The following is a 26,379-nucleotide window of genomic DNA, read 5'->3' on the forward strand; positions in this document are numbered from 1 at the left end:
AGGAGAATTCTTGTATATACACCAGTGTCTTCTCCAATCCTCTGTTCTAATCAGGCACCCCACAAGAGCAAATGGAAATTATTCCCGATAACTGGCTGCAATGTTGAATATTCCTCCATATGCACTGGCCAACACCAGGATCAATGTGTTAAGAAAGCAAACTGCACGTCCAGATTGGGCCAAGGTTATCCACGTTTTCTCAAGTGTGCATCTTCAGATATGAGTCCGAAAAAAAAGAGCATCTTTATATGTCAAAAGAAAGAAACTGGTAATGAAAGCATCGAGGATGGCACATCAGCAAAAGGGCAGTGAACACACTATGGGGCACGTGGCTTGAGAAAAAGAAAGAACTGCCTATTAGGAGAGATCATTAGCCCAAGCCCATGACAAGTGTTTCATGTCTCCTGATTGACATGGGGCTTATTAGAGTGTCCCGGGCAACTTCTCCAACTAAGACAGTCAGTCGAGATCAACTTCTGAGGATGGAATGAACAGTCATCAAATCACTGCCACATGTCACACTTGTTTAATTGATATTCCTGACCAAACTCACTCTTTACAACTCCTCAAGTTTTGCTTTTCTTACCCTTTTCAAGACTCATTTTGGGGGGGGCGGGCGGTGGTGTTAGGGCTGCACAGAATCCATGTTCTCATTCATTCAATAATTTACCAGATAATTCTCAAATGTCAATATGATCCCCCAGGAGATGCCTGTCCCATTTGAGTCATCCTTTTCTTGAGTCACAACACTTGACGTACAATGAATGTTTCCAAGACATAGCTCCGTCAGCCCCTGCTACATCAATCCCCCAAACGAGAGGGATGAAATGGTGATGGTATTTGCCTTGGCATTTCAGAGACTGCAATCATTATCCAGGCTATGTGGTCTCAAACTTCCTCCTCATGCAATTGCTTGCAAAAGGAAAAGCTAATTACATGGGGCCTAGGACCACTTTAAAAGGGTGCCTGGTAGCACAATAGTTAAAGCTCTAGGTGGTTGTTAGAAAAAAAAATCCCACTATCTTAGAATCTGCTAGTTACCCTGGTAGATAGATGTGGCAGTCAGCACCAGTAAGTATTGACAGCCTCGGTAATCTACAGGGTAAATCTCCTCTGTCTTCTGGGGAATTATGAATCAATCAGCTTAATGTCAATGGGTTTAGTTTGGCCTTTTGAATCATGGCCAATTTGTTGATAAGAAACCTACCACTGGAGAATTAACATGTGGAGGACCTTACATCACTACGTGAAGCTTACTTTTCTCATGCATTCATTATCTCTCTGTAAAAGACAAGTGTGCTTTGGAAGCCATAAATGCTCTTTAAGCTTCCGCGCTGGCTTTAATAGAGCTCAGAATTTTATTAGGCACAAAGTAAATGCCTAGTAAACACTTGTCAGTCAGCTGATGGACCACTCAAGTACCTTCCACTTAGCAATTTTATCTAATAAAAGAAAACTTGATCGCTTAGCATTGAAGATGTTCACAACTAGAACTAAAAGGTAGCATATGCGTAGCTCAGATCTACCAAAGCAATGGACCCAATTAATAGAATCACACAGCATCAGCATCTTTCTTCCTTGGGTGAAAGTCTTGACTGGTAACAGTACGTTCTGAATGGAGCATTTCAGAGTCAGCCATCCATGTTTATATGCAGAGCAAATACGAAGTACTCTAAACCTTTGAGAGCTCTCTGCCTTAAAAGGAAAAAGGGGTGGGGAGACTTTATTGCATGGCTCAGATTAGTGTGATTCTTGAAAAAAGGTTCTGAAAATTTGAGCATGGTAAACTGTTTTACAGATTTGTTTTTTCAAAGGAGCCTATTGTTGACACAGAGTGACAACATTACTGTGGTTTCCTAAGGGTTGCGACCTCATCAGTGACATCATCTATTTAGAAAACAAATTCTCTTCAAAGGGAGCTGTTTGAATTCATGTAATGAGCTCCTAACTTGTTTCCTAGTTCTCTCTCCTGTGCTTCTTAGAGAATCACAGATGCAGTCAGGATTCCAGCCAATTAATAGGGGGTAGAAACTTTAGGAAGAGATGCTGTATTTCCATGTGGGCAAATCCAACTGTGCTAATAAAACATCTATTTGTTTAATATTCACATGAAAGGCTGGGAGGTAATGGGTCAAGGAAGTGGTAAATAATTTATAAGGTGTTTGTGTGTGTGTGTGTGCAAGTGAACACACAAGCACGTTCTGCTGCATATTAATATATATATCTGTCTATATCTATTTTTCTAGATAGATATTTAGAAAGATAGATGGATGTTGTTGTGTACCATAGAGTTGGAACTGACCCATAGCTGGTCCTCCAGCAGATTTTCAGAGATATTTAATGACACAGGAAGAGATTGCCCACCTTTCTCCTGCGAGCAGCTGGTGACCTCAAACCTTACGCCTTTGGGATTACAGCACAGATTCTTGCCACGAGGCTACCAGAGCTCCCTGGTGGGGACGGATAGATAAATGTTATTGTTGAGTGCCCTCCAGTTGTTTCTGAATCTTAATGACTCAATTCAGAATAGAACAAGACCTTGCCTAGTTCTGTGCCAGACTAACCACCGCTGACACGTTTGAGGCCATTGTTATGGGTACTGTGTCAATCCATCTCACTGAGGAACTGATTTCTTCTGATCCCACATCCAAACTACAAGATAAAGGCTCATTTCTGCTCTGGTTCTTCCAAGACAGATTTATGTGTTTATTCTTCTAGAAGCACATAGTCTTTGCCAATACCATGTTTAAAAGGCATCAACTCTTCAACAGTCCATTGAATGTCTGGCTTTTGCAGGCATATAAGGTAATTAAAAATAGCGTGACTTGGCTCAGGCATATCCCAGTCCTCAAAGTGATGACTCTACTCTTGAAAACATCAGAAAGGTCTTCTGTAGATGATTTGCTAATTGCAATTATGCTATCTGACTTCTTGATTGCTGCTTCCATGGGCACTGCTCATGAATCTAAGTAAAAGAAACTCCTTCATAATGTCAATGTTTTTCCCCATTGATGATAATGCTGCTTATTGGTCTAGTTGTCAGGAATTCTGTTGCCTTTGCTGTGCTATAATCTACGTTAAAGGCTCTAATCATTGATCGTCATCATCAATGAATCCTGTTTACCTTCAGCAAGCAAGGTTATATCATCAGCCTATCAGGTTTTGATAGGATTTCTTCCAGTCTTGATGTTACATTCTGCATATAGTCACCTTTTTGGGTGCAGCATACAGAGACTGGACACATATGGTGAAAGGATACAATCCTAAATCATCCCTGACTGTAAAACATGCAGACACTCTTTGTTTTGTTGGGACTACTGCCTCTTCTTTGCTGTTCACATTCCTCATGGGGATAATGAAGTGTTCTAGAATCCTCATTCTTGGAAATGTTATCCATAACTGGTTATGATCCGCGGAGTCTAATGCTTTCAGATATGTACACATGCTAATATGGTAATTTATTTTAATTTTTCCTTCTTCCAACTGCCTTCCTATATTTTGAAGATGTACATATATAATTATTTTCCCTACTTTTAATATTAGAGAGCTCTGGTAGCCTAGTGGTAAAATGTCACACTGCCAACCCAAAGGCATTTGGATTGAATCCACCAGTCGCTACACAAATGGGAAATCTCTTGTGTGATCTACAACCTCTGAAAACCCACTAGAAGGCCAGCCGTGAGTTGGTCCTGACTCAGTGGAACATACAATAACAACAGCAATATTAATAGAAGGAACCCTGGAGGCAAAGTGTGCATGGCTACTCAAAGGGTATGTGATTTGACATTATCTGACATGCAAAAGATAAGGCTTTCTGTTTTCATAAAGATTATTGTCTTGAAACCTGTGGAATCTTTCTACTCTGCCCCACAGAGTCACCATGAACTAATGCTCAATGGCAACAGGTTAAATATTGTTGCTGTTTTTGTGTACTGTAGAATCAGAACTAACCCATTGTTGGCCATCAGATGGGTTTTCAGAGGCAGTTAATTGCATGGGAGGAGATTGCCCATCCTTCTCCTGCAGAGCTGCTGGTGGTCTTGAACCACATGCCTTCGGGATTGCAGGGCAGCCTCTCGCCACTAGGCCACCAGAGCTCCCAGGTTAAATATTAGTAGGAGTAATAACTTAATTGGAAATAAGAAGGACTCTTGAGAATGTGCTTTTCTCAGCAGGACAAATTTAATATTTTACCAAAGATGTATGGATTTTATTTTTCAGATCCCTTTTAGTTTTTATATATTGATGAAAAAGAATGGCACACCAATCATTTATTAAAATGAATTTTTGCCTGGGGTTGGTTGGGAAGTAGATTGCTCAGGGATTTGAATTTAGTGGTAAAATGGGACACTGTGAAAACTAATCTAATCTTAATATTTAGGCAGTATTTCTCTCCAGGGCAAGCTATTCATCTGAAGCCACCCCAAAGAAAAAGATGAGCTGGGAGGCACCAATTTCATCCTTACTGAAGTGTAACAAGTACATGTCCCACTGTGGAAATGCACAAATATCCCTCCAAAAAGCACTCTCATTTGCAAACTCTCAGATATCCAACTGTATCTCCAGGATACTCATGAGAAACTTCATGAAAACTTCCAAGCTGATGTTGGAATGTGTGGAATTTATGCTTCATCCATTTCCATGTTCCTTTATGAGAGTCAAAATAGGAGGTTTATTTAAGCCCACTTTGCTGTAAACATTATTCTTGGGGGATGGGGAGAAGTATTAGGCTCTGAAGGCTACTGTAATAAATGACCACAAATGTAGTGGGGGGAAAAACCCCAGTAATTTATATTTCTATTATATTCATAATTGTATTACTATTTATATTTGTTGTTGTTGTTGATTGCCTTCTAGTTGAGCATGATTCATTGCAACCCTATGAACAAAAGGCCCGAAGCCCCTCTACAACTATAGACATTTATCAAAGGTCTTAGAGTTTCCTGAGTCATGTTGTTTAGGAAGTAGATGCACTCCTGTTATATTTATGTAAATTTATTATTCACTTAGCTCTAGGGGGTTTAGGGTGTCCACAAGTGACTTCCAACTCAGAGAGTCTGCGTCTCTGTCTTGTCTCTTTTGATAAGGACATCGGATTAGGCATACCTTAGCATGCTGCCAATTAACTAATTACATCTGCAAAATCCAAATTCCAAATTAGAGCACATTCACATGTACCAGGGATTATTTCAGTATGACTTTTTTAGGGAAGGGTGAAGGACAAAAGGATATAATTCAATTGATAATGGGGAGCTTTGTGATTGAGAACAAGAAAAAGATACAATTTAGGAAATACTGGTCAATAGGAAGAATATGGAATGATAATATTTGCAATAGGTTTTAACTTCTTCTTGCCTTTACCTCTCTGGAACTTCTTTCAAATATACAAATAAGCTGAAACACTTTTAACTTGGAAGGATTACACAAGTGTCTGTCAAAAGCGTGTTTGGTAAACCCAGTGCTTGGTATATGGTAAGGACTCAGGAAATAATTGTGAAATACAAAGGGTGGATACAAATGGCTGCTAATTGAAATATTGTTAGTTCAAATTCCTTTAGAAGTGCCCCTAAAGAAAGGGCTGGCCATCTACTTTAAAAAAAAAATAAATAAATCAGCCACTGAAAACACTTTCTAAGACAATTCTACTCTGACAAAGGTAGGAAGGGTCAACATAAGTCAAACCAACTGTATGGCAACTGGTTTAAATACTTGGTTTTTTTGTTTGTTTGGGGTTTTTTTTCTTTTTTAAAATTTTTTATTAATTTCCATAAAAATCTACAGAGACTTTGGATTTCCATTCATTCACTGCTGCACTTTTCTCCCCTCCCAACCCTCCCCCCTAGTACACTACCCTCTTGGAAAGTAAAAGAAAAATTCTTTCATTGTTTTACAATCCCTCCCCCCAGGTCCACTCCACCATACAGCCTTCGCTCTGGACTCCTGTCATGACAAAAATACCTAATAATTCTCCCTATTAAAACAGTTTTCCCCCTCATCTGTTTCATGCAGTTATACATTCTTGAACCCATCCTTCTCAGTCTCCCCCCAACCCCGATGTCAGTCCTGCTTTACAACAGTGGCACCATGCAGTATTTGTCCTTTTGTGACTGAGATACTTCACTCAGCATAATGTCCTCCAGGGTCACCCATTTTGAATAATATTGCGTGAGTTCCTTGTTTTTCAATGCAGCATAGTATTCCATTGTGTGAATATACCACAGCTTCTCTATCCATTCATATGTTGATGGGCACTTAGGTTGTTTCCAACTCCTTGCTATTGTGAACAATGTTTTAAATACTTGTAAAAAAGAATTTGTCTCTTTCAGATGTGGTTAAAATTCCAAAATCTGTTTTAGTAAACAGTGACAGTATGAAATAGTTTCTAGCATCATTTAAATAAGAAAATTCATGTTACTTTTATAGTATAGAATAATTTTAGTTTGAAAATAAAACCTATTTAAATGTCTTTTGCACAGATTGGGAGGTGGTGGAGTTTGATTGACTACAGAGAGGTAGAATGAAAGATCAAGTGACAAATGAACCATGAAGAAAATGTTCCTATCGTCAGAGTTCTTATATATGACACAATCCTTTTTCATTAACTCCACTGACTCTAAGCACATCTTGTTTTCAGCTGTTTTGGTAGACACATGAGTTGTTGTTGTAAAGTGCCATTGAGTCGCAGGCGACTCATAGCGACCCTATAAAGGAGAGTCCTCAACGCTTGGGTGTCTCTCATCCTCTCTCCAGGTTCATAGGGTTTCCGGAGGCAAGCTATTACAGAAGTGGATGCCACTCCTCCTTCCAAGACACATGAGTAAGAGTAGTAGTAGTAGTAGCAATAATAATAATACCCCATAAAAACCACAGATAGCAAGTTCAAAGGATTACTCCATTAAGGTACTTATTATTTTTATTCTGCTAAAACTGTTGTTGTTGTTATGTTGCCTGCGACTCATAGCGAACCTATGTACATTAGCTCTGAAACCTACCTTATCCCGAGCCAATCTCATACAAATATGGAACACTTCACAAATTTGCATGTCCTCCTTGTGCAACCACAAAATAAATAAATAAATACTTCGTGAGGAATAAATTCTGCTTTTCAAGTGTATCCTGGCAAGAGCAATAGAAAAATCATTTAGGACCCACCATGTAATTATGTGCATTCATTCCACCCTTCCATTACTAGAGATAACAAGATGAATAGTAAAACGTGAACTTTAACAATCCTGTAATTACAGCTACTGAACCATACATTATTGAAAGAATTGTGCAAAATCCAGATGCAAAAGAATCAGCTGGGTATGTAAATAGAAATGAAACCGTAAAATGATCAAGTGATGAAGAAGCGACGTAGGAAGCAAAATCACTCTTTGAAAGCTTTTATAGCTGTGTGTTCATTTCTTTAACAAACAGTTAATTTTTACCATTTTGCTACACTTCTTACGGTTACGTATTATTTGACAATATCCTAGGATCGCTTTTCATTCTGTGGCCCCTTCCTCTCCTTTTTAGAACATAGTGTCTTCCATGAACATTTTGTGTAATGAGAACAATAATATATACTTCACTGATAGAACTTCGCTTAGGAGATGAAAGTCTCAGCAATAGCAGCTACATTTGGAAGAATCTCATTATTTTTCCTTATGAGAAGGAGCTTAGCAAACAGGGATTCAGCAAGAGCATCTAATTCATCAGTAGATGATCTGGGACTTACTAAAACCAATTTAGGGTGTTGGCGAGAAGTATCAGAATCACAGGATTAAGGGGGGGGAAGCAATTTATGACTACTCCATCTGAGAAAATACAAAATCTCTTTATATTTTCCAAGGGCAGTATCTTAATGGTAGCCATATTTTTTCCCCTAGAATGATGTCATAGTTAATTATCCCCAATACTTTCCACTAATGAAGGAAACGAATGGTGATGTGTATGATTGAAGTCAACACAAAGTGAAAAACAAAACATTTCTCTGTAGCTGGAGAATTGGCTATGAGTTGGTTCAGAAGTAACAGTACATTTCAACAACAGATTCGACCGAAATAAATGAGCTGCTTTGGGAGAAAATGGAAGAGAAAAATGGGGATTTAAAAATAAACACCATCCAAATAATATTCTATCTAAGATAGTATTAAGATCATTTACTAAACAAATACACCTTGAGTACAAATGAGGTATAGCTCAGAAGTCATCATAAAATTAAAAATGTCACATGGGAAGATCAATTTGGGTAATTAAAGCACTAATGTACTTGCACTTTTCATACAACTTGCAGTAGACCAATCTACAGCACAATCAAGAACCATCTCGGGGTGGCTTTAAGGTGCCTTCCGTTTTCCTACGAGAGATTATCATGCAATAACTTAAAAGTCTACATGCATCTCTTTAGAGAACAACTATTGTGAGATCGAAACTGACCTTGGAAATTACTTTTACTCTATCAGAGAAAAAAACAAGGCCTATCAGGCATTGTAGAAGGAGACATTACTGTAAAGGGAGATGTGGTAAGAATAGAGACCCTGTTTGCTCACATTAATTCTCATCAAAAGAGGCTTTCTGAATTTGTTCGCAAAACACCCCATTTGCAATTCAGTAGTGTGCATTTTAGTCTTAATCAGTCCACTTCTTGTGCCTTTATAATTATGAAAAGCTGATCTCCTAAGTACCATATGTAGGCTTGAGTAAATGCGCATGCGTGGGTGTAAACCGCCTTGTACACATTGTTCAAATGGTCACCTATACGAGCTACTGTGGTGTTGGCAAAGAGAATAGAATATATCACAGACTGTCAAAAGAATCAACGAAGTTGTCCTGGAAGAAATACAGCGAGGGTACTCCTTAGAAGCAAGGATGGTAAGATTTTTGTCTCACAGACTTTAGATTTATTATTAGGAGGGGCTGTTCCTTGAAAGAGCATACTATGCTTGGAAAAGCAGAGGGTCAGCGAAAGAGGACCCTCCATCAGACAGACTGACAGAGTGACTACACACACAGCAGAGCTGTCATCTGGTTTACACAGGACTGCTGTGAGTCTGATGCATCTCAATGGCATTTGTCACCACCACTGCCAATACTAGCAAATGACTTTTTCTTAAGAAGACATAAAGAGAAACATCAGTTAAAGGGATAATTTTAGCAGACTGATTCTAAGGGTACAGTCATTTTGGTTGGACTTTATGCATTAAAGTTCACATATGAGCAATTTAAAATATAATAAATATAGTGTGTTGTCCAGTTCAAGCAAAATCAGATCTATATCTATGATAAAGGTGAGATCGTGTTCTAGTTTCCATAAATGAGTGGGTTATATTGTTGCTTTGAGGGCATATAAGACTTTTTCTTGTAAAATAAGTATGTTCTCTGCTTCTCCCTGGTTCATGTTGATCACTGATAGATCTATGGAGTCCAGAGAGAATTCACAGTGCCTGTGAAGTGAGAGAACTGGCCTTACCACTTTGATCTATTAAATATCAAACCTCACAGAATCATATGAGTGGGTTTCCCTCCAGATTGGCTCTAGCTAAAATCTGGGGAAAAACTCACAGATTCCAGTCTTCCAACATCCCCCCAAATCAGGTGTGATTTATTTGCCATAAACCTTTTAGGTTGAACTATTAAAATGTGACATTGTTGTTACTGTTGTTCTATGCCTTCGAATGGGAACTGACCCATAACTGACCTTTCAGGGGCTGATTATCATACCATATCATCTCATGAGAGGAGACTTCCCATGCTTCTCCCGTGTAGCATCTGGTGCCTTTGGGATTGAGCATGGCTTCTTACCACTAGGCCGCCATAGCCCCCTAGTAGTGCTAGTTCTGGATTCAAACACTGTTGTTATGTAATTTTCCAGTGCCAGGAGCTACTACCTATAAAGTGATCCAACTCCTGGTGACCTCCCACCAGGTTTCTGAAGCTATAAATCACTAACAGGAGCTGCTGGCCTCATTTTCTCCCAGAAAGCAGCTGGCAGATTTAAATTGCTGAACTTCCGGCAACCCCAGGGACAATGAATGGGACTTAAATTCTCAAGTTCTGTGAGATTTTATTTCTCTCTTTTAAAATGTCATTTTGCATTTAATATATTTATTCCTTGTCAACTTCTAGTGGATAACGGGGGGTGGGGGAGAGGGTGCAAATGTGGGCAACATTAGTGTCTTAAGTGGATGGTTATGAAGCTACCAGCTGAAGCATTTTAAGAACTGAGAAGGAAATCCTGGAATATTCCTTGCCCATTTCTTGATGACTTCTAGAGTATTAAGAAAAACATTTATTGCATGAAGACATTTTTCACACAAAGCCTCAATAGCTGAAACAATTCTCACCTTCCTGTATAACTTTAGGCAAGTTGTTTAAGGTTTCAGAATCTTGAGTTTGGGGTCTATGAAATAGAGTAACACCTATTTTTCAGGACTGTTATATGAATTAACATAATGAAAATAAAGTGTGTGTGTGTGTATATATATATATAGTATAAAGTATTTGAACAAACAAAAAAAGTAAATTTCAAAAAAGCCTTGGTGTCAAATAAAGTTTCTGTGTATGTAAGCTTACAGACATCAGAGCAGCATTGTACACATAGAATTTTGCAAGGGTTTGGGATTTTTTTTAAAAGCATATTGCCATGCCTCTCTTCCTAGCAGCCTCTGAGAGTAGAATTTTTCTACCTAGTCGCCTGACTTTAGAACTCAAATCTCCAGCCTTTCAGGTAACATGTTTGTGATTTGCATAATTCAAAGGCTCCTGCAGCATATTAGACACTTAATAAAAGCTCATCTCTTATGCATAATTGAAAGCAAATCTACATCTTTTTTTTTAGCATATTGTTGACTAAAAGAAGAAAAGTGAGGAAAAGATCAACTCCAGACTGCTAAAGCTCTAAATTTGCTGTAGTGTCTGTTGGTGTTCTGTGTTTTTTCTGGGGGGCGGGGAGGAGGGTGGGAGGAACCCAACAGAACAACATGGATTTTTTAGAGTCAAAACATTCTAGCATCATTATTGTCATGACAGGAGTCCAGAACAAAAGCTGCCTAGTGGAGTGGACTTGGAGGGAGGGATTGTATAACTAGGAAAGAGTTTTTCTTGTACTTTTCAAAGAAAAGAGTGAACTGGGGGGGGGGTACAGATTGGTCAGGGGAAAAGTGCAACAATGAATGAATTACAATGAATTAATAGAAATCCAAAGTCTCTGTAAACTTTCATTAAAATTAATTAATAAAAGAAAAAACATTCTAGCATCTCTTTCTGGCAAAGCTCTGTTACATGCATCTAAGTATCTTCTTCTTTAAAATGAAGATTGCAGTAATCATCTCATTCTCATAGGAATTAAATTCAAGAATGCATATATAAAGTATTTAGAAAGAGTCTCGTTCATAGTGAGCGATCCCAGGGACATACTCCCTAAGGAGCTACATGGCTAATGCACATCCAGCGGCTGTGCCTGTCTGGTGCTTCAAATTGACCAGCAGCTCCACCAGAGAAAGACGAACAATGTCCTCTCAGGGCTCAACGATCCAATGGAGGGTCAGTTATGAATTTGTTCCAGTTTGGCTGTGATGAGTTTGAGGGGATTTTTTTAGCTCATAGGAAACTCTTAATAAATTGGAGATATTTCACCAAAAGGGTAATTTAAAAAAGAAAGAAAGAATCTCTCATTGCCATTGAGTTGGAATTGACTCATAGTTGACTGTCCAACAGGTTTTCAGAGGTTGTAAATCACACAGGAGGGGACTGATAATCTTTCTCCAGTGTAGTACCTACTGTGTTCAAACAGCCAGTATTTGGGTTGGCAACACAACTCTTTACCCTCTAGGTCACCAAAGCTCCCTACCAAAGACAGGAAATAAAAATAAAGACAAAGCTAACAGAGGTCAGTAATGGTGGACTTCTGTTACTTCATAATGTCTACATGGTGCCTATGACTAATGTTAAGTAAGGTAAAAATAACTAGTGTGTAGACTATTTCTAAAGGACAAATGGACCAGGAATCTTTCTGGATATAAACGTGCATGTAAGTTTAATATACAGAAAGCATGCTGAATTTTAAAAGTGAATTCTATAGTGAGCCACAAGAAAAATGAGTCAGCAATGCAGTGTCATTATTTCTTAAATGACAGCCACTGGCATGCATCGTCAGGCATGTTCTATGGCTTCAAGATTAGTCACATTCTTCCTGAAGTACTTTTTCTTGGCTCGGGATTCCGCACATTTCAAAAGACTGGAAAATTAAACTGGATACAGAGGCTCTCAAGCAATTTGAGTAAAGTGAAAAAAGATCAGAAATAATTGGAAAACGGAAAATTGTGGGGTGACAGCTGTCATATCATAATTCAAGGTGCTAGTCCTTAAAGAGGGAGTTCTGGTGGTCTAGTGGTAAGGACCTGCACTGCCAACCCAAAGGCACATGGTTCAAAGCCGGAAACTGCTTGGTCTGCAGGGGAAAGCTTCGGACTTAATGGTATATAACAACAGTAAATTAAAGAATGCTGGTTTGACTGTTGTTACCATGAGCATCAAAACAACATATGTAATTTTTTTTTTAAAAAAAAGAGAATATATGGACTTAAAGTGCTACAGTATTTAGGTAAAGGATTGGGAAAAATTGCTTGATCAAAACTTCAACCTTCTGCCAACTTAAAATAGCAGGAGGAGGACAGGAAGTAGAAGAAGAGATGGACTCTTGCGCTTCTATCATTTCTATCAAATACTTTGAAGTGAACCTTGTGGAGTTTTATGCTGCAATGTATCATATTATCTTGATCTTTCAAGTGAACAATTTAAAGGCACACATAAGTAAGTTGACAAAGTCATAACAGTGAGTCATCCTGTCAATGGCTAAGCCAGAAGTGGAACTTTCCTAACTTCAGCTGAGTAATCTCCTTCCTACAGGCGATATGTGATCACTCATGAAAAAATGTCCCACTCCCATTCCAATTATGTGTTCTTCTAACATTTTTATGCACCATCTCTCTGGTATAGTTTGTCATTGTCTTGGTCTCATTTCACCCACCGGGCCAAGAACGTTTTACCCTTCATAAAAGTAAAATCATCTAACTTTGGATTCCAAATAGCACTCATAAGAAAAGTTTTGGTGTAAACTATGGATATTATGTGGATTTGGCAAGTTCTTAATAGCATCTCAAAGTCATTATTAACCATATTTGCCATAAAACTACATAAAGAATAGCTGGCATCTTCTTGACAAAGAAATAAACAAACACTTGAGTGGAAGGATCCATCAAAGATCCTATTTTATTTTTTTTTCCTCCCCTTAGAGCCACCTTTTCCTACTTGGCCTGTTTTTCCACAGCCTTGTCCCATAGTATCAAACCCTTTCTTGCTCGTGTTTTCTGCCTGTTTCTGAAACTGCCTACAGCAGCACATTGATTTATCATTTCTACCTCTTTTAAAATTTAATTTTCAATACATCTCTACTTTCTGTTGCTTGCACATTTTTATCTTTTAACCTCACTGTTGTCTTTTACTTAGCTCCACAGCTGTTTTATTTGACACTGAAAGGTATTTTTCATCATTTTGTTCTCAAAATTACTGTACATAAGAAGTTTACTAGCAGATATTTAGTACTGGTTTTGGTGACTTTTTGATAGAATTATTTTTGTTTCATTCTAGGAAACACAATCTACAAAAATTTAATGTGAGGAAATTCGCTATTGGTACATGAGACATTAAAATGGAAAAAAAAATGTTAGACTCTTTACATGTTGTGACTCTATTAGAGGCCATGAAGTTTGCTCTGACTCAGAGACTTTGAGTACAACAGATCAGAACCTTGTCCAACCTTTTGCTGTCCTCACCTCCTCCACTGCACTTAGGTCCTTTGTTGGAGTCACGATCAATCCATCTCTCCAAGTGCCTTCCTCCCCTCCACTGACATACTTTTCTAAGACTTCCCTTTCTAAGGAATGGCCTCTCCTGATAATGTACCCAAAATATGAAATGAAGTCTCATCTTCTATAAGAAGCACCTTAGCAGCACTTGTTCCAAGATAGATTTGGGTTTTGGCAATCAATATTAAAGAGTATATTGAGTATTCAATGGTATATTCAATAGCTCTGGTCTCTATTTGCCTAAAGCAACAGAGAAAGGAGGAGAAACAGGAACAGAAGGAAAACATAGAATATGTGACTAATTACTACTGCACCTTGCTACCATTGCTGAACATTTAGGTCAAAGATTCCATAGAATAATCATTAAAAGGGGGAAATGTTCAGCAGAATTTCAAATTCTCATGAACTTCAGATTTCCTTGAGTCATAAATGTTAGCCAAATTCCTGAAACTATAGTCCTAAAACAATCTGTAAACCTCAATCCCAAAAACATCCTTTGAAGTCTTTTTACAAATAGCTCAACTTAAAAGATATCTGCCTTGAATATCATACTCCTTTAAGATCTATTGGGGTCAAAATGATAACACCAACTTGAAAGACTAGACAGAAACCTTAAGGGAGAATGAATTTATGTTAGTGGGGGAAGAGCAACCCAGAAAAGGAGGGTGAGAATGCCTATGTAATTTGAATGTAATCATTGCTACTAAATTGCCCATAAGACACACATTGGTATGTGTCTTGCTGTGTATATTATAAAAAATGAGAACAACAGAAAAACATAGAAATTAAAAAAAAATACTGCAGATACAGAAGGGTGGAGGGTTGGCGAAGGAGAGGAAAATCCTTGACCAAGTAGGTGGATTTGCATGGTGACTGCCACAACAGGCCCTTGTGTGTCAGGAAGTGTGAGAATAGCACAGGATAGAACAGGGTTTGGATCTTTTGTTCATAGGGTCACTATCAGTCATACTCAACTCCATGGCACCTAACCACAACAACAGCAGTGTATACCACCAGAGCTAACTTCCAGAATCAGGAGCTTTCCAGAGTCAGGACTCCGCAAAGTGTGAAGGCTGAGGGCTAATGCTATTGCTGTGTACTGTCAACTTGGAATTGACTCCTAGCTGACTGTCCAGTGGGTTTTCAGTGACAGCAAGTCACAGAAGAGAAGATTATCCATACTTCTCCCATGGAGCAGACGGTGGATTTTAATTGCATGCCTTTGTGTTGGCAGTGTAACTTCTTACCACTAAATCAACTGAGTTTGATACATATGCTTAAACTTATAATATAGTCTGGCCCTGGTTTCTCCAATATCATGATACTTCAATGGCCACATGAAATAAGAACATGGAATAAGGCTAATTTGACAGAACAATTAAGCATTTTAGTGTTTTAAATATTAAGTAATTAAAATTTTATAACTTTCAAGAAGATAGACATATAAATAAAAAGTCAGGAGAGGTAATTTTAGTTTTGTTGAAAATCCCAGACCATTTATTCCCACATAGGCCAAGAAGCAGTTGGTCTTTGTTGAGATAGGAATGAGGGAACACTGCATGGTTTAAAATCAGGAAAAATATGTGTCAGGGTTATATAATTCATACCTATTCAATGTGTATGCTGGACAAATCATTTGAGGACTTGAACTATACAAAAAAGAATCTGATATCAGGACTGGAAGAACCCTCAACATTGTGCAGCTTGACACAATCTTGCTTGCAGAAAGTGAAGAAGACATGAAGTACTTGCCACAGAAAATCTAAGACTACAGCCTCCAATAACAGATTACATCACAACATCAAGAAAATAAAAATCTTCAGAGACGGGGCCAGTGAGCAAGATGATGATAGATGAAGATTGAAGTTGTCAAGGATTTGATTTTATGTAGATCCACAATCAATACTCACAGTAGCAGTAATGAAGAAAGAAAAGATTTTTCATTGGGAAAAATCTCCTTTCAAAGACCTCCTTAAGTGCTAAAGGGTGAAGATGTCAATTTAATGACTAAGGTATGCCAGGTTCAAGATAGTATCTCTTCAATTACTTCCTTGCATCTGAAAATTGGACAATGAACAAGAACGATCCAAAAAGAATTGATTCCTTTGAACTGTGATGCCGGTAATGAGTACTGAATAGCTCATAGGCTGCCGAAAGAACAAACAAATCTGTCTTGGTGGAAGGGCAACCGGCATTTTTCTTAGAGGTAAGGATGGTGGAACTTTATCTCACATACTTTGGACATGTTATTAAGAGGGGGCGGTCCTTGGTAAAAGACATCATGCTGTGAAAGACACCATACAGAGAAGAAGAAAAGAACCCTTGAAGAGATGGACCGACATAGTGACTACAGCATTGGGTGTAGCTGGGCTTTCTAAGAGATAGCCTCTCCTAGAAATATGCCCAAAGTATGAGGGACAAAGCTTTGCCAGCCTTGACTCCAAGGAGCAGTTTGGCTTTACCTTTTCCAAGTCATACCTATTCGTTCTTTTGTCAGTACAAAGGGTATTCAATGTTGTTCGCCAATACCACAACTCAAAGACATCAAGGCTTCTTCTGTCATCTGTATTCACTATCCAGCTCGCAGATGCATAGGTAGTGCCTGAAAGGAGCATGGTCTAAATCAGGTACACTTTAATCTTCAGACTCAGATCATCCTCTCCAGTATTTGGGAGTAGTCCCTGACAGCAGACTTACCCAAAGTAATATGTCTCCTGACCTCCTGACTGCTAGTACCAAGAGTATTGACTGTAGATCCAACTAAGATGAAACTATTTCAATCCTTTCTCTATCATAATGCCACCTATAGGCCCAGGGCTAAAGACCTTCGTTTTCTTGAAATATCTGTCAATGGGAAATATCTGTAAATTTTAACATGAAATATGTATAGAAAAATGTGAGGTTACTTTTTAAAAAAGCACTATGAATTTCAAGTGTTTTTGGTGCCCAAACAGAATATATATTAAAAATGCTTTAATAGCAAAAACTCCTCTGTGATGGGGTAGGATAACTAACCCAAAGAACACAAACATTAATTGTTCTCTTTAATGTCTCAGCAGATAAATATGTTTGAGGTAATGAATATAAAAATGAAACGTCAGCATCCTGCAAAGGCAAACCCTTTTCTTTGTGTATTTTCCCACTAAATGGACCGAGTAAAAATGCTGTACTTTTCCTTACTTCCATTCACCACTCTCAAAATCTAGTGTCACTGCCAGAGGGAGGATGCCAAAGAGTGCATCGAGAAATGAATCATCCTGAACCATAGAACTCATGATTTTCCACTGCACGGTCCAACCCAGTCACGTGAAAGGACCCACCAATGAAAATGTGAGTTCATTGTTTTCCTTTCCATATCACAGCTATTTGTCTAGTGGTATAGGAAGAGAAAAACAGAAGAAAAACTGGCAGATAGAAATCAGCATATTTTATGTTGTATTTCATTCAAAATGGCTACTATTTAGGGTCAATGAAAACACAATTTTTTGTTAGCCACCATGATTTGTAAGAGTTCTAGGGTTTGGGCATTTTACGTGTCAAGTAGGAACACTCGTATTTAGTTATGTAGGACAACTACCAGTTTTCTTAAGCACGTTGAACATTCAGTGAGTAAAGAATCCCTAAATAATCTGGTGGTGTAGTAATTAAGTCATTCAATTGTTACTAAAAGTGTGGTTGATTTGACCAACAAACCACTCCACAGAGAAAAATTAGAGAGATTCACAGCCTTTTAAAACTCTATACAATGGTTCTACTCTATTGTTTAGGGCTACTATGAGTTGGGAATGACTTAATGACACTGGGTTTTGGTAAGAATCCCATTTCTTACCTGCTGAGCTCTATACTAAGAGATAAAAATATCAATTTTGAAAGGAAACGATACTAATGAAGTTTTCCTTTTTTAGCATAATGTAAGAGATATTAAGCAAGAACTCTTTTCTTTTCTGTGAATATACTTAATTTATTGCCTTTGAGTCAGAGCTGACTCATAGCTTAACTTTTAGTGAGCCTAAGAGGAGATTGCCTATCTTATTCTTGTGGATTGGCTGTGAATTTGAACCACCAGAAAAATGCCACATTTGGGTTACCAGTGCAACTCCCTACAGACTATACCAAGCAAATTTTCCATGTTCCTATGGACCATAGAGTCAACTGAGACTCAGCAATTCTACAAACAGTAGATCTGAATCTTGACCTACTTTGTGCCATCCCCATCATCTCTGACACACTTGAGCCCATTACTTCAGTCACTGTGTCAATTCATCTCATTGAAGGTCTTCCTCTATTGCTAACCTTCCACCTTTCTAAACATGAAGTCTTCTCCAACGACTGGCCTGTTCTAACAATGTGCCTAAGGTATGCGAGACAAAGTTTCATCATCTTTCTCTCCAAGTCGCACCCTCGTTTCACTTTATCCAAGACCAACCTGTTTGGTCTATGGGTGGCCCATGTGATATTCAGTACTCTTCTTCAACACCACAACACAAAGGCATCAATCCTTCTGTCATCCTTAGTCATTATCCAACTTTCTGATGCATACTAAACAAGAAAATAATGGCTTGGATCAGGTGCACCTTGGTCTTTAAATTGACATCATTATTCTTCAATACTCTGGAGAGATTTCTGACAGATTTTTCCCAGTGCAACTCATCTTTTGATTTCCGGACTGCTAATTCCAAGGATGTTGACTATGGATTCAAGTAAGATGAAATAGTTGATCACGTGAATCTTTTCTCTCTCCATCATGATGTTGTCTATTGGTCTGGTGGTGAGGATTTTTGTTTACTTGACATTGAGACATAATCCAAATTAAGTCCTTGATTTTCTGCAGCAATTGCTTCAAGTCCTCCTCATTGTCTGTGAATGAGGTTGTGTCATATGCATAATACAAGCTATTGATGAGTCTTCCTCTGAACCTGATGCCACATCTTCTTCCTATACTATTTTCAATGATACAATTAGGAAAAAAATCTATTTCCAAGTGGTCCCATGAGTATACATTTTTACTAACTGGTTCTTTGCAGATGGTATATTATTATACATTTGCAAAGAGGTTGCCTAATAATTAGTTTCCCTCTATTTGATCTACTATAAGCCAATTTCATTTTTAAATCAAGTTTTTTATTTATTTCATATGTCTCATATCTCAGTATTATAAAGATCCAAGCTTGAAAGTATGTGAATTTTATTTCTGAATGTGTTAACTAATTTCCAAATACTGGAACAAGATCTTATCTATGACATTTTATATCTGAAATGGAATTTTTAAAACCTTTAGAAATATGCATTCATAATAATTTTTTAGAAATTCTTACAGACAGTAGACCTGCGGTTTTCTTTTTTATTGTTTCTTAGAGATACCCTAGTTTTCGCCAAACTCCCAATGGGGTCATTAGAACATGGAAAACAATTTGTTTTTCAGGACACTTCATAATTTCCTTAGAATTATTATAGACAGCAAGAACAGGAGAAATGGAGTAATGATGTGAATTGAAGCCACCAGCAAGAGAGAGTGGTAAAGGAAAATTAAAATAAATAGTAAGAGAAAGAAGGAATAATAGCTGTAGATATATGGGCCCAACACTAGTACAAAGAGAAACTAATCACTGACTGCGTATAATGATTGCTAGCATTCTTCTCTGGTGTGACACTCCAAACACCCATTATTCTTTCAATCTGTTGAGGAGTGAGTGTCAAAATGAAAGATGCTACTTCCACTCTATCAACATTTCCTTATAGCTATAAAGTCCATTATCAACATAGATGAACCTGGCCCAGGATATATTTCTTATCAGAAAAAGGACTCAGAAGAGTTCAAAATGATGTTAGGTTTAACAGATTTTTATTGTCACAAACTCCCTAACACAAGAGAAAAGCATTAAGTTGTTCTATGAAGGAGTGGACCTCAAAATAGCATTCTTCCAATCTGTTTGTATTGATGCTATAACAAGTCCTCTTCTGAAGTAAAATTATGTTCCTTGTCGTTAGGGTGCTCTTCTTTGTTTATTTGTTTTTGTTAGTTTTAAGGAAATAGATGAAGGAAATGGAGCGAGTAGTTAATAAAGTGAAGTTTTCTTTATGGCTCTGAACAGCTGCAGGACATTTGATTGGATGTAGGTTTGTCTTCTGCCACGACAACAGTGCATGATATTAATTATGGCTATTGAGCTAGAAGGAGAAAGATTAGCGAGAACATGTAGAGACATTTTAATGTTGAGATCAATCGAGCTGAGATGCAGTTTCTGACAGATCTGTCAATCTAACAGAGTCATATTGCTCTAGGAAATGCTAAAAGAGACCATTCTAAATGGTCTCTCACCATTCCCATCCATCATAAACATCTGAAAAATATCCCCAGTGTGTTTTTATCCATTGCTCTAATCCAAGTTTTGCTCTGCCAAGACTTGCTAAATAGAAATGTCATTTTGTATCTTTCTGAAACAAAGACATGTGCCATTCAGTGCAGTAATTTGGTCATGATAAAGAAAATGTGTCTACTCAAACTGTGTTACGCAGCTGTGGACCAAGCCCAAATTTTGAGCAATGATGGAACTGATAAACTCCATCCTGTTTGCATTTTTGCAAATAGTGTCTGGGTCTGGTTCCTTGGTAGCTGTGTACCATACCATCCTTTTCTTGAAAAATAATGTCAAGATAATACCAGTGATTTTTCCAATATCTCCAAGAAATGTTAAACTAAATATATACGTTCTGTATCTTATTTTGCTCCTGTGTATGAATAAATTCATTTAGCAAACATTTATTCATCTTGTTTATGCCAAGTCAATTTAATATCTCCACATTTTAGTATGTAGGTTGTTTGTTGTTGTTATGTGCTGTCAAGTCATAACCACCTCATAAATGACTCGCCAGCAGGTTTCCAGAGCTTTGCAAATTGCATGGGAGGATATTATGTGTCTCCTGAAGAACCATTGGTGGATTTGAACTGCTTGACTTTAGACTGGTAATCCAACTCCTTACCTACTAGGGCACCAGAGCAATCTTTACATTTTCAACAAATATTTATAAGTACCACTCACTAACCATATATTTTCAACAAATATTTGAACTGCTTCTTTACAAGTCATCAATGAGGTTGATGGTCACATATAATTATTTGACAATTTTATTTGATTATTGAGATAATTCAGTATAATTCCAAGTGGGCTAAGTTAACGATAGTTGTTGTTAGGTGCTGTTCTGTGGACTATAACTCACGGCAATCCTATGAACAATCTCACAAACAACAGATCAAAACTTTCTAATATCCTGCACCGTTTGTGTCAGCCCATCTAACTGAAGGTCTTCCTCTCTTTCACTGACCTTCCGTGTTTTCCAAGGACTGATGTCTCTTGAGAAAATGTCTAAAGTATGTGAGACCAAGTTTCACCATTCTTACCTCTAAAGAGCACTCTGGTTCTAACTTCCCCTGCAGATAGACATGTTTGTTCTTTTGGTAAACATGGCATATCCAATACCCTCCACCAATATTCCGAGTCAAAGGAAATGATTATTCTTTGGTCTTCCTTATTGATTGCCCAACTTTCACATTCATATCCGTCTTTCACATTCATGTGAAGTAAGGGTGCCTCTGGCTTGAGTCAGATGCATGTTTGTCCTTAATAAAGTGATATTTTTGTTCTTTAGCACTACAGCACGTTTGGCCAGTCAATTATTTCCTTTGATTTCTTGACTGTTGCTTCCATGGGAGTTAAGTGTGCATATAAGTGAAACGAAATATTTAACAACTTCAGTCCTCTCTGTATTATGATGTTTCCTACTGGTCTGATTGGAGAAGGGTTGGATAACCCCTCTAAACATGACTATATAATGAAGTCAAGTCGATATTATTTTATTACATTAGTAAATCGCATTCACAGCGACTTGAGAGTGGGAACTGATGAACCATGGTAAAGTAGTTAATCACTTGGCTGATACCGAAAAAGTCGTTACTTTTACACTTTCAACCACTCAAAATGAGAAAGATACAACATTTGGCTTCTGTAAAGATTTCAGCCTTGAGAACACCATGGTTCTACTGTGTGTAATAACGTCACTGTGAATCAGAATGGATTCAGTGGCGATGAGATCAGGTTTGAGAGCAGAAGCATTTATTATTCCACTGAAAGTTTGAAAAAGTAAATCAAAGACAAGGATTTAAACATTTTAGCTATATTTGCTAGTAGCTTCAGAAGCAAACAACTTACTCGTGGATTATTGATATCTACAACCCAGGTGATATGATTTCCTTGTATCTGGTTATTGCTTTCAAAGTGGTCAAGTGTTATTGTTGTTGTTAAATGTCATCCAATTGAGTACAACTCATAGTGACCCTATGAACAACAAATCTGAACCCTGTACTATCCTTATCATCTTTGACACATTTGTGCCCATTGTTATGGACAATATATCAATCCATCTATTGAAGGTCATCCTGTCCTTCAGTAACCCTCCGCCTTTCCAAGCCTGATGACCCTCTCCAAGAAATAGCCTCTCCTGGCAATATGTCCAAAATATGTGAGACAAAGCGTCATCATTTTTGCCTCCATGGCACATTCTGGTTGTACTTTTTCCAAGCCCTATTTGTTCTTTAGGCAGTCTATGAAATATTCAACATTCTTCTCCAACACCACAACTCAAATGCATCAATTCTTCTCCTGCTAGCCTTATTCCTTGTCCAGCTCTAAGATTAATAGCCAGTGATTGGAAAGGGCATGGCTTCAATCAGGTACACCTTAGTCTTTAATTTGACCTCATTTCTCTTTAGGACTTTGAAGATATCCTTGACAGCAGAGTTTCCCAATGTTATATGTCTCTTGATCTCCTGACTGCTGCAAACTGTCGATTCAAACAAGATGAACACAATTTCAGTCTTTTCTCCATCTATCAAGATGTGCCTATGGGTCCAGCAGTGACGATTTTTGTTTTCTTCATGTTGAGAGATAATCCATATTGAAGTTTGTCGTTCTCAATCTTCTGTATTAAATGCTTTAGAGTATCCTCACTTTCAGCAAGTAAGGCAGTGTAATCTGTGTAATGCAAGTTGTTAAGGAATCAGATGCATCTTAGTCTTTAAATTGACATCATTGCTCTTCAGGAACATTTTATAAGGGGGACCATTTTAACTCTCCTGAAGTTCAAGCTATTTGGAACACTGGGTGATGAATAGGAAGCGTTCTTTTTATAAGAATCAATGCAGTAACTTGGAGTCAATGTTAACCGACTCCGACAATTCTTGAAGAATTGAGAATGAAACCCTGGGAGAAAAGATTAACAGCTCATTGACGCCCCAGTACACCAGCAGCAGCTATCACAGCTTATTAACTCCATGGATGTATCATGCTTTATTTTTACAGGGGGAAAGAAGGTAAATGGTTTCTTTCCCAAAAGATTCTTAACACATTAAGGCCCTGATGAGTTCATTTAGCAAATTAACTCTTCTAAGTAATATACGCTTGTATTAATTATCCTTCCAAGAAGAATGAAGTTTTCACCACAGTGTTATCACAGCCATCAACTTTAATCTTTGTACACAAGTTATTCCTCCTCTTCATTCATACACAAAGGACTAGAGTTCACATAATATGTTTTCTATATTCTACCATACACTACTGAAAAGTTGGCATCTTGAAATCATCTAGCCGGTGCTTTGAGAAAGAACAGTTTTTATCATTGTCTCTTCTAAAGATTGCAGTCTAAAAATCTCCCAGGGCTGTCCTAGTCTGCCTCTCTTGAAATTGCTATCAATTTAAAATTCACTTGATGTGCTCCCCAACACCCAACAACAGCCACCATATGCTAAATAGCCTTAAAAATCTGGTCATTGACCAACTATTATGTCTCCGCCTTTATACATATTATCTCCAAACCAGCCTTACGATAGGGCTTATGTCTTTTATTTTATAGATGAGGTTATTGTGATTAAAAGAAATTAAGTAAGTTTTCCAAGATCAACTACTGGATAAAAGTGAAATCTAATGAGTGTTTCTTTCATCTATTTAATTACTAGGCTCCTACCTTTATCTAGGAAAAATCACTTAGCCATACTCTAGTTGCCTATCTGAAATGTATGTGATCTTTCTTAAAGTGAACGTATGTACTAAACCCCTTTATAAAGTATTTCTTAAGGGACTTGAGTTACTTATTGTGAATTCACCATTCACTTTACCTTTGCAAAGGACATTATTAATTGAGGACCAAGGATACACTTCACTTTGCAAACTTAGAACACGTTAAGGTGCTCATCGTGGGTTAAATGAATGGGTAGATGCAGAAGAAATTTTCAGTGAAAAGCAAATGAGAAATACTCTGTCATGCTTAGAGATAATGCTTGCTGATAAAAAGAGAAGCTTCCGAATCCTTGCCTCCAAGGAGCAGCCTAGCCTTGCCCTCTCTAGGATGAACCTGTCCTTAGAGAAGGACATCATGCTTGGAAGGACAGAGGGACAACTCAAGAGAGGAAAGCCCTCAATGAGACGGATTGATCCAGTGACTGGGGTAATGGGGGGGTAGGTGTGTCAGAGACCTTAAGGTTGGGACAGGATAGAACAGGGTTCAGCACAGTGGTACACAGGGTCACTATGAGGAACAAGCAACTCAATGGCACATAACAATGAGAAATTTCCCACCAAATTTCCCATCAAATCCATGTATCTACAACAGATCTAGTAGAAAGACAGAAAGAGGGAAAAGCTACATTATATGAAAATATCCAGATGCTAACAAGCATCCAGCCGTACACAGTTATATGATGCTAATAATTAGAGCAAATGACCGCTCTGTAAGGCATTACATTTAATAATTTCCCATCATTTGCACTCCGAGAGAACCTACACACAAAATAGCTACGGCAGTCTTAAAAACTGGCAAGAACAGTCACCTGTTGTCTCATACGGAAGGAGACTTCTGCAAAGCAAGCAAAATAGAATAATGGAAAAAATACTTCACTTTGTTATAAAGCAATTAGAGTCAAAGTGGTGGGGGCGGGGGAGGGCACATATTAAAAGACCTGTAGCTTTACTACCAAAACACTCAGTTGATGAAAACAGTGGTTTGGCATGTGCAATTATAGGAACTAATATCAATATTCTGCCACTGAGGCAAACACAATTATGAAAAGAATTATGTTCTCAACATATGTAGTTATTTAATTTGAGGACATAAATCAGGGGGTATATCAAATATACATTAGTGTCTGGGATTTGTAAGCAGAGCCTCTTCCCACTAAATCCCTGAATCAAAACTACCTTTTTCCTCTCTTGTCTTATTTGCATAGAATAACATTATCTTTCTTTTAAAATCATATCCTATGGATAGGGAAGAAAGTATACAGGTGGTTGGCTTTCTCACAGACTCAAGGACAGGACCAACGGATGGTCTGATAGGAAGTTAAGAAGGGTGAGAAGAGGTTTTTTTAGGAGAGGGGTCTAATGAAAATAACCTTAGATCATGGGAAACATAATACTCAAAAAGGTGCTAATCAGAAAGTGTAAATAATTAGTTATATTAATCAAGGAAAATTCATGTTCTAAAATGTTTGTGAATGACTCTATGAAAAATCAGTATGATTTGCAAACCTTCACTCAAATAAAAATCCATTTAAAAAATAAATACCTTAGTTAAAACAGAATAAGCATCACTTGCTGAATACCAAGAATGTTCAAAGGAGACAGGCATTGCTTTACGTTTCTCTTAACAGCCCTCAGTTCTTTCTTCCCAGCCCAATTTGAGCTTTCCAGGATGATCTGTCCCATTGTTTTTGTTTATTTTAAAGAAAAAGCTCGGGAGGCATATCTTGCAGGAGATGAAACTGTTAGGGAGCTCACCTCCCAGAGGTCTTTGCTGGTTGTAAGAACAACTGATGCGCTGTGTGTCAGTTGTGCGAGAATCACTATCACACGCTTCTCTTTTATATCTGAGACCCAAGTAAATACTTCAAAAACAAGGCACAAGCTGACTTCAAAACCTACCACTCCGATGTCACTAACCTCCAGCCTTCACAGTGCGTTATGAGTGTTCCCATGGAAACTAAGTAAGGAGGATAAAAATGAGGAAAAGTACAGAAGGAAAGGGACCCGTTGCCTCTAAGATAACAAACAAAACAGGAAAATGCAAAAACAAAGGATGTAAAGTTCAAAGATTTGACACATCAGTTACATGAGCAATAAACACTCATATCTATGGTGACACAGTGGGTTGAAATGATAATATAAACTCTCTAGTGGCAAGAAGCTGCAGCTGCAATCCCCAAAGTACGTGGTTCGAGGCCACCAGCAGGAGAAGGATGGGCATTCTCCTCCCCTGTGACTAACTGTCTCTGCAAAGCCACTGGGAGGCCAGTTCTGACTCAATGGCACACTACATTAAGAACCGTTATTCACTGTTGGTGGGAGTGTAAAATGGTGCAACCACTGTGGAAAGCATTATGGTGCTTTCTCAAAAAGTTGCAAATAAAGATACCATTTGACCCAGCAATTCCACTACTGGGAATATACCCTAAAGAGACCATAAATGACATCCAAGTAGATAT

At 37.9% G+C, this 26,379-nt stretch overlaps 1 protein-coding gene across 7 annotated transcripts in view; it reads right to left on the reverse strand.

The window, feature by feature from the left end:
- The window catches only part of NRXN3 (neurexin 3), a 2,203,380-nt gene that overhangs the window by 660,687 nt on the left and 1,516,314 nt on the right, over positions 1–26,379 (reverse strand). The window lies entirely within an intron of this gene.

Source organism: Elephantulus edwardii, unplaced genomic scaffold (genome assembly GCF_000299155.1).
Source record: "Elephantulus edwardii isolate Elephantulus edwardi_28Jun2011 unplaced genomic scaffold, EleEdw1.0 scaffold00037, whole genome shotgun sequence".
Classification (NCBI taxonomy): domain Eukaryota; kingdom Metazoa; phylum Chordata; class Mammalia; order Macroscelidea; family Macroscelididae; genus Elephantulus; species Elephantulus edwardii.